The sequence below is a fragment of the Ambystoma mexicanum genome, chromosome 9 (assembly GCF_040938575.1).
Source record: "Ambystoma mexicanum isolate Mex_15411 chromosome 9, UKY_AmexF1_1, whole genome shotgun sequence".
NCBI classification, from domain to species: domain Eukaryota; kingdom Metazoa; phylum Chordata; class Amphibia; order Caudata; family Ambystomatidae; genus Ambystoma; species Ambystoma mexicanum.
In genome coordinates, this window is record NC_090931.1 from 897991260 (window position 1) to 898003519 (window position 12260).

General features: G+C 48.8%; 1 protein-coding gene across 1 annotated transcript in view; it reads left to right on the forward strand.

The window, feature by feature from the left end:
* Positions 1-3286: 3286 nt before the first annotated feature.
* The window catches only part of PRMT2 (protein arginine methyltransferase 2), a 921423-nt gene continuing 912449 nt past the window's right edge, over positions 3287-12260 (forward strand). The window contains exon 1 of the mRNA XM_069616030.1: positions 3287-3372. The gene's annotated coding sequence lies outside the window, so the exon portion shown is untranslated. The remainder of the gene's footprint in view (positions 3373-12260) is intronic.

Genomic DNA, 12260 nt, shown 5'->3' on the forward strand with positions numbered 1-12260 from the left:
GTTCTTGCTTGTAAAATCACGCATGAAAGGAGAACTAACGTTCGTCCGTTCACACCTTTCTATTGTCATGCAATGACACAAGTTGGCAGGGGCTCACTGCCTGCAGCCTTTTGATGACCTGCTGCAATTGTGTTATTATCCACAATGCGCCCTTCCATACCCTGATATCTCAACGCCCCTACTCCAGGGTTCATTAGCATACCAAAAAGCTCTCCACCTACATTTAATGCAGTTGGAAACCTTTTGGGGACTGGCTCACGTAGTGGGGCTTTTCTATTTGCCTTCTGGCTTGGTCGTTGTTATGGGAAGGAGGGGATAAGTTAAAAGATGTACAACATAAACAGCCTGGAAGTGCATCCAGTGTTTCCTTTTTTTTATTTTTTCGGAAGCATTCATCTCATTATAAACGGGGCACGACTTTACATTTTTCTTTCTCTAGCTGTGCGATCCTGGGCAAGTATAGAGGACTCACCTTAGCAGGGTCAACATCAATTTTCACCCCTTTTGCTCCTATTCACAAGTTGCATGGGCCATCCAGAGTACTGCCCCGCAGAAGACTGTGTGAAATTCTTTGCTATGCCCTGTTGATTTGCACTCCAGGTTACTAAGGTAAATTGCGTGATTGCCAAAAGATGTGCTTTTAGAAGCCTCATTCAGATGAGAAATTAAAGTACACACATTTTCCTGGAAATAAAATGTAATTTTAGTAAATGCGTTTTGTTCTAGCATATAGCATATCTGTGTTATCTTTCAGGTGAGCTGCTGAGCTCTAGACCCTCCTGGGGCCTGGTATGTGGCCCAAAAAACCTGGTAAGTGCCCCCCTACCCCCACGTGCAGTGCAGCATTTCCCCCCCTGCCCTTATGGGCTCTTGTTTCTCTCTCCCAACCCCATCCCGCCTCCCGACCTGCCCATCGCCCGTGATAGGCTCCCCCCAAGATCTTAAGTGCCTTCCCCTGGGCAGCCCTAGGCCCGGCAGCCCCGTGGCCAAGGGCCCCAAGGCAAAGGGCGGCTCCTACAGAGGTGGCTCAAGATGGTGTCTGCAGGTGTCCGCAGGGGAAGCCAGTGAAGCCAGCAGTTAACAGACACCAACTAAAACTGTAAGTGTGGCATGGGTGGGGAGTAGAGCAATTACTCTACTCCAGAAAGCCCCCGCCACTCTACCTTACCGTCCCATAACATAGAATGCCATAGACTTAGCCCATGCACACTTAGAATGTTTTGTGACCACCACCTGGATTGATCCATGACAGTATTTGAAATGTTGCCCTGTACTACATCCTAACACACTTGTCAATGTTAACAAGTGTCACACCTGGAGGGAATTGTGGACACTAGCCTGCGTCGCATCTAGATAGGTTTGTGAATGTCGGCATCTGCCTCACTTAGATGGAATTAGGAAGGTTAGCATACACCACACTTGATAGAACCCTAATAGAAATGTGAATGTTGCCATGCGCCACACTTGATTGGAGTTCTTGGCTCTGGCCTGCGCCGCATATAGATGGAATTGTGGGTGTTAGCATGTGCCACACTTAGACGGAATTCCTAACTTTGGTCTGCATCACATCTACATAGGATTGTAAATGTCAGCATGTGCCATACCTAGATGGAACTTGAATGTTAGCATGTGCCACACTTAGACGGAATTCCTAACTTTGGCCAGCATCACATCTAGATAGGATTGTACATGTCAGCATATGCCACACATAGATGGAACTTGAATGTTAGCATGTGCCACACTTAGACGGAATTCCTAACTTTGGCCTGCATCGCATCTAGATAGGATTGTAAATGTCAGCATGTGCCACACCTATATGGACCTTGAATGTTAGCATGTGCCACACTTAGAATTGAGAACATTAGCCTGTGTCGCATCTGGATGGGATTGTGATTGTTAGCATGTGCCACACTTAGAATTGAGAACATTAGCCTACGCTGCATCTAGATAGGATTGGGAATATTAGCACATTCCACACCTAGATGCAACTTGAATGTTAGCATGTGCCACACTCAGAATTGAGAACATTGGCCTACGCCGCATCTAGATAGGATTGTGAATGTGAGCACATGACACACCTAGATGGAACTTAAACATTAGCATGTGCCACACTTAGAATTGAGAACATTAGCCTGTCCCATATCTAGATAATTATTGTGAAGGTTAGCGAGTGCCACACTTAGACGGAATTATGTAGATCAAAAAGTATTTTACTTAGACAGAACTGTGAATGTTAGCATGTTAAATGTCATATAACCCACTAACCAATATAAGCTCAAACTCTCTGCATAATTATCTCACTCAAAAAACTCACACAACCACCTCTCACAACAAGCTGCACGCACTTCACCACACTGCAACAACACATAAACTGCACCCAAAGCAAACGCGGACTGACACCGATCCAATACTCGCACCAAAGCTCAGCACCCGGTGTCTACCGAGTTGAAGCTGCCAACAGTACACCACTCCTCTCACTATCCTACTCCCTCTTCACCTTACTAACCCCTCCAACCTTCTCGTTTACAAATCCGCCAGAGCGCCTGGGGACCAATTCTGTTGGTGACGGTGCGCTATATGAGTACCTTTAACATAACTTAACATCTTTATGTAGGTTTGCGTTACTGTATTTTTTCTTTTGAGGCCTGCTCACAGTGTTTTAGAAGTGCACTTGTTTTTACAGCTTATTTGGTTGGGAGTCAGCTTGTTTTAGAGGGACATTCAGCTTATTTTTTCCTTTTGACCTTGCAACACTGCTTGTGTTCAGTGAAAGGATCTCAAAAAGTTGGCCACCCTAATGCAAACTGTCTTAAGGAATGAGCAAAACCATTTTGCAATGTTGGGCACACTAATTCATCAACCCTCATCTGCCCCTTCTAAATTAGCCACTTTCCGACCCACGTCTTAAATTTTCCCATTTGTAGTGACTTTATGACTTGTATAGTCCAAAACGTGTTCTTCGTGCGCCTCCAGCGACCACGTCTGGTGCACAGTGAGAGAATTTGCTTAGAGCTAAAGACTTAAAATGTTATGATGTAGTTACGTTCTTAGGTCCGTTCTTCTAATGAAAGCCTGTCTTATGTGCTGGTCAGCTTCGTTCGTACGCACTATGTTATTTGTCCGTTGCCATACGAATAGGCACTTTTTTTGTAAACAGATTTAGCTGCAGTGTACATTTCAGGCACACCTCTTTATTTCCATTAAATCCACACGACCACACCGTTCGCTGGTTTGTTAAGCGACATCCTCTCAGAGGCTTACGTGTCCCGGCATGCCTTGCTTAACTCTTACGTTTTGTTGTCGTCGGCACAGTTCTCGTTTCTTCCAGTTACGAGCCTCGGGTTGCTGGCGAGTTCCGGAGGGCGGGAAAGGGTGAGGAGGGAGTGGGGTTGCGGTATTTCAGGGCACAGGTTTTGTGGGTGGTGAGTGGGCTATATGCTGTAGCGCTATGTTAACCTTATTTCTCATTGGTATACCTGCCTACATGTGAACATCCTGGTAATGTGGCCTGCGGTGCTATAAATACCCTTGATCTCTCCCTGGGTTAACAATGAGTTGATGTATCATATGCACTCCCATTCTTGCCTTTACTAAGTATGGAGGAAACGGAAGAAAACAAACGCAGCCACTTCAAACGAGTTTCAGCATCTCTAATGTATTTATATCTTGCAAAACATAACTATTCTTTGTTTATTTAAATACAACAGCACAAAGTTCTACTTAACTGGAACGATCTCCCCCCACCTTCTTGAATCGAGGAATGTTCCGATTATTTGCCGGGAAAGTTCATTGCTCATAGTCGTACTCTTCCACGTCACCGTATTTACCAATTAGCCCCGCCTCCCACACTGGAACTTTTTCTTCTTCTCCCCAGAAGTATAATACCCCCTTACGTACCCACAAACCTTAGTTCATCCAAATTCATGGGACCATCAATGCCCCAGGTGGTGGTGGGGGGGGGGGGGAGTGTTGTACATACTGTGACGAGGAAGAGTAGCACTAGAGTACTAGGAGTAATGCATATTGCAGCTAATTAATCAGAGCATTACCTCCATGTCTCTCTTCTTTATCCCAGTACCTATGAGGTGTACCCAAGCCACAATGCAGGTCCCAATGAGACACACGAAAACACTGTCCTATGCAGCAGCCACCACCACATTTATTTTGCAGAAAGATCCATCCCGAAACTACAGTTGGCCCACCGACAAAACCCCCACCCAAAGGAACCATCCCTGCGGTTATTCACACCACCCTACAGATCTCATGATGGGAGACACCCTTCACATCAGCCCAGGAGGCCGTTGTGGAACGACCCTGTACATGCAGCAGAACCGGCAAATCGGAAGACCATAGTGATGACAGTCTTAATCCAATGACTGCTGGACACCACAGATACCTTCCTGCCTGCACCAGCAGCACCAAAAGTCACAATAAGGCTGTTCAACCTCCCCCTGTCCGGGAAAGGTATGCCGAGACCGATCGTCGTACATTTATATCATGCCAGGCCTCTTCTTCAGGCTTGTGGGGATTTTGAAAAAAAGCAGGAAGAACCACATCTTGAGACAAATGAAACTTAAAAAATACCTTGGGCAGGGCAGAAACTTCACAGCGCAGTGCCAGAGGAGCATCAGTAAGGACTCTGAGAAGGGGAGGCTGACGCAACTGAGCCCCAATTTCCCCCAATCTACGAGCCCAAGTATCAGTGACCAAAAAGGCGATCTTGAGGTGCTTCATATCAATAAGGTCAATGGGCTCAAAGGCAGCATATTGCAAGAACAGTAAAACAAGGGGCAAATGCAAAGGAGGAACACCCATATACTGAGGGGGCAGAGAGGACGCCAAACTCGTAATGAAACAACCCACCAGCCCCTCATCCTTTAGGGCGCCCTCCCTTCAGAGTTTTCAGAACAGCCCACTGGGAACGAAGAGTAGCCATCGCCAGACCCTTGTCAAACCCATCATGAAGGAACTGCAGAATTGCCGGGATACCACATAGGTTTTTCCAGTGGTGTGAGGGGTCAAACCCATCATGAAGGAACTGCAGAATTGCTGGGATACCACATAGGTTTTTCCAGTGGTGTGAGGGGTCTGACCTCCTGGTCAGACCCCTCACACCACTGCAAAAACTGTGCCCAGTGTCTATCATAGGTTTAAGCTTGCTAGGCCTCTTAGAATGAAGGATGGTCTCAGCCACCTGGCCCAAGATACCCAAGGCTAGCCTGACCAGCAGATCACATGGAACCCCAACTCCTGTCCGGCTTGTAGAAGGCAGGGCCAACTCGGAATGGCAGGGAAAGCATGTAGAAGACCCTGAGGCCACTCCAGGTTCAAGGCGTCCCCCCAACACCCACCAAAGGGAACCAGGAGCAGAACCTGAGGGCTTTGACAGAGGAGGAGTAGGCAAAGAGATCCAAGACCGGGGGCGCCAAACCTTTGACAGATCTCCAAGAATGCACTGTCCGACAAGACCAACTCCTGGGAACTGGGAAAGACCCTGCTGAGACAGTCCACTACAACATTCTTCACCTCCCCCGAATGTGAACTACCTCCAGGGACAATAGTTGATACTCGGCGCAGGCCCCTATGCACCCCGCCAAGGCATTCAGGGCCACCAACTCCCCTGATCCCTCGTTGCTTGACATGGGCCATGGCGGGAGAATTGTCGGTCTGGACCAGCACCGCCTGACCCTGGAGCCAGCGAGAGATCCACAGCACAGCTCGGTAAACTGCTGCCAACTCCCTCCAATTCGAAGAGCGGCTGAGCTCCTCCAGACCCCACTGTTCCTGCACCGTCATGGACCCCAGAGAAGCCCACAACTGAGGCCGCTGGCATCGGTGGTAAGGCTGATCTTCGTGGTGTTCTCCAACCCAATCTCCGTCTACAGGGTTCCCATGTGCGGCCTCCATCACAGATCTCCCGCAGATCGTGAGAAGGCGGATTGAGAGTCTCGAGGGATTGGGAGTAGGGGACCCAATGTTGCAGGAGATGCACCACCAAGGGGCGAAGATGGAGACGAGCCAAAGGGACAAGGAAAACGCAAGAGGCCATGTGCCCCTACACCACCAGCAGGTTTGGTGCCGAAGCCCAATCGTGCCTCAAGACACAGGACAGAACACCCTGCAGACTAAGGGCCCCTTTCCTGGGTGAGGATGACCCTCCCCTGCCTGGTGCAGAACTAAGCCCCAATAAACGCCAGATCTTGATAAGGAATGAGATGAGACTCCCCGACCCCCCAGTTGATGAGAAACCCCCACTCGGGGAGGGGAAAATTGCATGGAAGGGGGGAGAAGTGGAAAGTGTGAAGCAGAGGAGAAACAGATAAATACATAATAAAGGCAACAAACAGTGGTAATGCAGCCAGCAATTTGCAAGTGCTAGGTTTAAGGCAGCAGACAGGGTAGGTCTGATAAGTGCAGGAAGAAAAAGGGGGGGGGCTGTATGGGTACGGATACAGACCCAAGTGAAAGGTGTGGCCCGGAGGCAGTGCGGGAGGGTGGCAGGATGAGCATGTACCTGGGCCCAAAGGACAGAGGGTGGCCAAATGCACGGTGCCAAGAGAGAACAGATCAGCAGGGGAGAGGGGGAGCGAAGACAGAAGAAAGAGGAAGGTCTTGAGGTGCTTCCAGAACCAGAGATGGTTCTCAAGTTTTAGAGTGGCAGGAAGGCTGTTCCAGAGGGAGGCCCCAGCCGAAGACAGAGATCTACCCCCAGCTCATTTCAAAACGACTGACCCTGGGGGAGTTGGAGGTAGAGGAGCGAAGAGCTCGAGAGGGGAGGTATTTGCGGAGAGATAGCTGAAGGTATTATCGACCCAGGCCCCAGAAAGCCCTGTGGACCATGCAGAGGGTTTTGAATTTAATCCTTGCATCCACTGGGAGCCAGTAGAGAGATTTCAGAGCTGGAGAGATACGATCCCAGGGCTTAAGCGCAAGGACAAGTCTTGCAGTCGTGTTCTGGATTAGTTGCAGAGGGCGGAGAGTAGAGGCAGGTAGATCTAGAAAGAGGCTGTTGCAATAGTCCAAGCTAGAGAGAACCAGAGCTTGGTATACCATGAGCTTCTGGGGGAAGGAGAGGAAAGGCAGAGTACCTCTGAGGAGGTGCAGTCGGAAATTTGACTTTTTAGAGACCTCAGAGATGTCGGCAGAGAAGGAAAGGGTGGAGTTAAAGATGACCCCGAGGTTCTTAGCCTCGCAGGTGGGGGTAGGAGGAGGGCCAAGGGAGGCCGGCCAGAGAGTGAGGGGAAAGGATGGTGAAGGTGTGCCGATGAGGAGGATCTCCGTCTTGCTGGCATTCAGACAAAGATCATTGGCGGCACACCAATCTTGAATGGCAGTTAGGCAATCGGAGATGAGAGAGGGAGAGGAGGTGGCAGAGGGCAGCCTGAAAATGAGTTGTGTCGTCAGCGTAGCACTGGAAATTTGAGCAGAAAGTGGCAGTGCAGTGGGCGAGAGTTGCCAGGTATTGGTTGAAAAGCCAGGGCGAGAGGTTAGACCCCTGGGGAACACCACAGGTAGAGAGGAAGGTAGATGAAAGGAAGGACCCAAGTTGTACCTGGGAGGGTCGATCTGAGAGGAAAGAGGTCAGTCAGGCCAGAGCCTGATCAGTGATACCCAGGTTTTCACGGAGACGGTTGAGCAGGATGGTATGGTTGATCGTGTCGAAGGCAGAAGAGAGATCGAGGAGGATGAGGACAGAGGGAATGTTAGAGTCAAGGTTGGAGAGCAGATCTTCACGGATGTTCAGGAGACCAGTTTCCATGCTTCTGGCAGCTCTGAAGCCAGATTGGTGGTCATGGAGACAGCCAACATAATTGGAATGAAGGTTAAGCTGAGAGATGGCCAACTTTTCCAGGAGTTTGCCAAGAAAGGCAGTAATGGAAATTGGGCGATAGCTAGCTGGACAAGAAGGATCAGCTGTGGGTTTCTTGAGAAGAGGACGCACAAAGGAGTGCTTCAGAGGGGAGGGGAAGGATCCAGAGGCAAAGGAGTGGTTGCAAAAGTCAGCAAGGGCCGGAGCGAGGGTGTCAATGTGGTCCTTGATGGTTTTAGAGGAACAGGGATGAACTTGTTTTGAAGAGGCTTTCATAGATCGGACTTGTCTAGCAACCTCGTCAGGGGTGAAAAGGGGAAAGGACGAGAAGGATGGTGGGAGGGTGGCTAAAGGAGGGTCAGCAAGCACAGATGGAGAGGGAAGAGGAGGGGTGTGGGTGGAGAGGGTGGACAGGATGTCCTGGGTTTTTTAAATGAAGTGAGAGGCAAGGGCATTGCAAAGAGCCTGGGAGGCAACAGGAGGGGTAGAGACTGCAGCAGGGTTGGCCAGCTCCTTGCAGATTTTAAAGAGTTCAGCCGAGTTGTTAGATGCCACAGAGACACGAGCTTGAACGTGGACTCTCTTCTTGGTGAGGACAGAGTCGGTATTGCCTTTGTAGCAGGCAACAGGCCAGTTTGTCAGAGGATGAACAGGAAGTCCTCCATTTCCTCTCAGCTGCCCTACACTTACGTTTAAGTGTAGCTAGGTCACACCAGGAATTGCACTTGGCTTTGAACTTCAAACGGATCCTCATGGCAGGGGCAAGAGCATCAAGCGTATCAGAAATTGAAGAGTAGAGCAGAGACAGGGCTGTGTCAGGATGTGAGACAGCCAAAGGTGGAGGGGGGGGGAGAGAAAGTGGCGGCAAAAGCCTCAACTGACACGCGCTTCATGGGCCGGATATCCGAGACGGTAAGTGGCAGTATTGGGGTAGGCTTGGCTTGGGGGGAAGAGAGGGAGAGATGAGAGGAGGGAGTGATCGCTCCAGGAGAGAGGCGTGGTCAGCGGAATGGAGAGCGGGAGGTCAGAGGAGATCAAGACATCGAGTGTGTGCCCTGCAGAGTGAGTCGGGCCAGAGGTGGGGGATGGACAGGGAGAGGGAGTCACAGAGGTCACGGAAGAGTACAGAGGAGGAGCAAGGAGAGTCTAAATGTATATTTAGGTCACAGACGAGGAGGAGTTGAGTCGTTGAGGCGAGGAGGGAGCAGGAGAGGTCTGCCCACTCAGAGAGAAATGAGGTGATTTGACCAGGAGGCCCGTAGATGGTAAGCACAGTAAGAGAATGGGTAGGCGAGAGAGAAAGCCTACGGACAAGGCATTCAAAAGAGGAGTAGGTCTGAGTGGGAATGATAGAGGCAGGAATCCACTCAGGAAAGATCAGGGCTACCCCCCACCGGACCGGGAGGATCTGGGTGCTGAGAGGATCTTGTAGCCATCAGGGAGGAGAGTGTCAAAGTTCGTGACAGAGCTGGCCGTGAACCATGTCTCAGTAAGACCAAGGACATCAAGGTCTAGTTCTTCAAGGAGGTGGCAGATGTCAGAGGAGTGTTTGACGACAGAGCGAGAGTTGAATACCCAGCAAATGCAGGTGAGCCCCCAACTTGGTAAACGCCCTCAGAGCCGACTTCAACCCAAAGGGAAGGACTCAGAACTGAAAATGCCCCCCCCCACTGAAAACCTGAGATATTTCTGAAGAGACTGGAGGATGGCTACATGGTGGTAGGCATCCTGGAGATCCAAAGCCACCAACCAGTCCACCCTCTGCACCAAGGGAATCATTGTCTGCAAGATCTCCATCTTGAAGCAAACCCCCTTCTCAAACAAATTGAGGGCCTTCAGGTCCAATATCAACCTCAACTTCCCCAAGGGTTTCGGAAACCTAAAAGACTAGAGCGTAAAACCCCAGTGCTTCCGAGGGAACTCTCACAAACGTCCCCTTGTCCACCAGGCCGACAAGGGATGCCGACAAGGCCGTCCTCTTGGTCCAGTGTTCCGGCATAACAGTCATTGTCATCCCAGACTGAATCAGGGATAAATGAACTCAGATAACCGTACTGCACCATCTGGAGAGCCCAAAGGTCCGAGTCACACTTTTCCCAGACTGGGAAAAAGTGCCAGTTTGCCTCCCACCGGCAAGCAGTGGTTGTCAGGACTCCCTGATGTTGGCGGGAGGGTTTTGTCGCGCCAGGACATGGATGGAATCCACCTGACTTCTGAAAGAACCCAGCCTTGTCACCGGACCTCCTTCCCCGGGACTTATCACCAGAAGAGTTGCAGCCGCCGAAGAGGAAGACTTTCGAACCAGCTTGTCGGCATGCTTGTCTGCCCTGAATACTCTGTGGACCTTCTCTTCCTCTGTGTCGCTAAAGAGCTTGTTGCTTTCAAACGAGCGCTTCAACGCTGTAGCCTTTTGGGACCGCTCAGAGATCCAATCCTGCAAATGCATATGACATCTGGCAGAAACACAGGCCCCCGTTGCCATGGCCGTGTCCCTCACTCCGTCAAAGGACAAATCATAGGTTTTCCACCTGATTCTGCATATCCGATAAATAAAGGCGTGCAATCAGAGCCCTCCACCATAGCTTTGCAGAGCTGTTTGAACCCACCAAGCACCATCTCGGCCGTATAGGAACCGTAACAATTGGCACGGAGCACTAGATGAGCCCTCTTCAAAGCAGAGTTCTCCTTCTGGTCAACCGGATCCCGAACAGCTGCCTAAAATGAGCCGGATATCATGAACCGCCTCAGGAAGAAAGGAATCCACGCCCTTCAATGGGTACAGCTTGGCCATGCACCGGGGCATTAAGACATGCTCAGGATCCTTCCACTCCTTCAGAATTTTGGCCTTAATGTCTGAAATCGGGGGAAGGCCCATCTTGGGGGAGGCGGGGGGGGGGGTTTATACCGCCAAATGGCTGGCTGTTAGCTTGCAACTTGAAATGTTGACCCCCTCAATTTGTATTCCTATCTCACGTTAGTAACCTGCAGTCTTTCTTTATAACATACTAGCTGTGCCCGGCCACGCGTTGCTGTGGCTCAGTGTGGTTAAATGGGAAAGAAAGAAAAGAGAAAGTGCACATTTCTAATATGTTTAATTTCACAATGGCTCTGGCGGTTCTCCAAGTTGAGGCAGTTTAATTTTCCCAGCGGCGCAACACATTCCTTTAGTTTGTCCATTAAATTTAAGAGCCTTGCAATAAGGACACACTTCAATCATGGTGCTGATGAGAACATGCCGGCTCAAACTATAATCATCAGCTAGGTTGTACCGGAATGCAAGGCGATTGTAATCGCGTGATTGCTGAGCACAGAGTCGTGTGTGACGCTGATGTTTCTCGTTGACGTCTTTCAGCCACTTAACCTGTCGTGTTCATTCTGTTGAGAACGAAGCAGATCTGAAGCTGCAGAACACGATCGACACGCTCGCAACCGTGCATGCTGAAGTCAGGCCGCACGTTGCTCTACTGCTTCCTTGGCACGTATTTGAGCCACGGAAACATTAAAATGGAATCGTAAAATATTTAGTATATCGTGTGTTGCTTTTACGTCCAACAGATGGCGCTGTTTTGCAGTAAAATGTTTAGTATAGCGTGTGTTGCTTTTATGTCCAACAGATGGCGCTGTTTTTCAGAAAAAGTATGTTTTACCTGTCACCGGTGTGACATCTCTGTATAGTAGGTATATAAAAACACACGCCTATTCGAATGCAACGTTATGTAAACATTTCAAAGCAATCAGTGAAGAACTTTCGGAGATTTAAGATTTTGAACTAATGAACATTTACATTTTTATTTATATAGATAGATTTATGTTAGCCTCAAAATCGATGAAGCATTTAATTAATAACGAAAGCTAAGCTTGATTAGAGTGGTGATATCCATTTTTAATTATGTATCTCATCTTCTGATGACACTGAATGATTAAAGGTCTATTACTTGAATGGCACCAATTCACTTACTTTGGTCACAATTGCCACAGTGCAATTTGTTAGTGTTCTTAGTGTTATGGTTCGGCGTATCTTCGACTTGCCTTAAAAAATGAACATTCATGTAAAACATGAAAAAAGGACTCACTGGATCAAAAAAGTTCACCATCCTGAAGTGTGACGTTAAGTTTCGATTATGTAACTTATGCTCTTAGCATTATAGTGGACTAGTGGACTAAGAGCCATTTTGGACACGCCTTTGAAATAATTGGCATTAATTTAAGCAATGAAAAACGTGCCTACTGAAGTTAAAAGTTCACCATCTTAGAATTACAATTGTAAAACCATTATGTTGACTTTTGACCTGTGCTTGTATTAAAGAAAGATTGGCATAATATGTAGCAAAGTCCAAACAAAAATTAAACACTATGTATTTACCTGCCTACAATACACATAATAGAATGCCATGCAGATTCAGCATGTTCTCAGCATTGTTTAAAATCTGATGCGATTTCATATGTGTGG